Source organism: Poecilia reticulata, linkage group LG18 (assembly GCF_000633615.1).
Source record: "Poecilia reticulata strain Guanapo linkage group LG18, Guppy_female_1.0+MT, whole genome shotgun sequence".
Classification (NCBI taxonomy): Eukaryota; Metazoa; Chordata; class Actinopteri; order Cyprinodontiformes; family Poeciliidae; genus Poecilia; species Poecilia reticulata.
This window is the reverse complement of record NC_024348.1, coordinates 12,977,250-12,978,640: the sequence shown is the minus strand read 5'-3', so window position 1 is coordinate 12,978,640 and position 1,391 is coordinate 12,977,250.

Sequence of the window (1,391 nt, the reverse complement as noted above, 5' to 3'; positions counted from 1 at the left end):
CTGTAGGGAACTACGGACACCGTGAAAGCTCAAACAATACGTTTCGGCAAAGTTGTCACTTTCTTCACGTTTTAGCGGGAAACTAATAATAACAATAACAACAATAATAATAGTGATGATAAATACATATATATTATAATTATTATAAATGTACATATATGTTTAGTTATATATACATATATTTATGAAATAAAAACAGGGCAATGTATTTTAATGCTCGATATTACCCATCAGATACCATTCGCCTTGTTTTACAGTGGGGGAACGGTATCTGATGGCCATATTTCACCCATCAGATACCGTTCCCCCTATGTTAAAATTACCCATCATATACCGTTCCCCTTGTTTTACAGTGGGGGAACGGTATCTGATGGCCATATTTCACCCATCAGATACCGTTCCCCCTATGTTAAAATCACCCATCAGATACCGTTCCCCCTATGTTAAAATCACCCATCAGATACCGTTCCCCCTATGTTAAAATCACCCATCAGATACCGTTCCCCTTGTTTTACAGTGTGGGAACGGTATCTGATGGGCGAAATATGGCCATCAGATAGGGTTCCCCCCGCTGTTAAACAAGGGGAACACCATCTGATGGGCGAAATATGGCCATCAGATAGGGTTCCCCCACTGTAAAACTGTCATGTTGAGATTAATTTGTCGAACCCACATGCGCAGAACACACTCTGGAGACGGGTAAGATTAAGGTGATTTATTAAATACAGTGAAAACAAGATATATACAAGATGGTCCGGAACTGGGGCTCATCTTCGTGGTTCTGGATCTCTGGGTGAAAATAGTACAGGTAAGAGGCGTTCAGAGGTCGTGGGAATTACAGTCCAGTTAGAGACCTACTTGCTGAAGATTGCGTCTGAGCACGGAGAGGTGTACCGCAAGGATCCGGAGCTGCAGGCTGGAACGAGGGCATGTGCTTCTCTAGAGGGCGGACCGGTGAGTGGAGAGCGATGTCAAATGGGGAGCCGGGAGGGAGCCGCTTGACCAGGGATCTGCCACTGACAGAACTGAGAACTGGTCTCAGATTGTGGCCACCAACGGGTAGGATTTTGGTCGACCTGCCGAGGTTCGTGGAGATTCAAAGAACTCAGGACTTCACGGAATGACGACCTAGGAGAGGCAGCACAGAAGGAGATTACTAGGGGAACAGATTGGTCGGAGGTGATTTTACCATCACAGGCTAACACTCTTGCACAGGAGTGTCGGCGGCTCCATCCTGATAAACTCCTCCAACAATGGTAAGTGGCAGCAGGTGTGCAGCTGCAGGTCCACGCCCTCCAGGGGGTCCCCGGATGCCCCCTGGTGGAGAAACTAGAGACGCCCCAACCAACCTTCCCCAAATCCTAACAAAAACAAGGGGAACGGTATCTGAT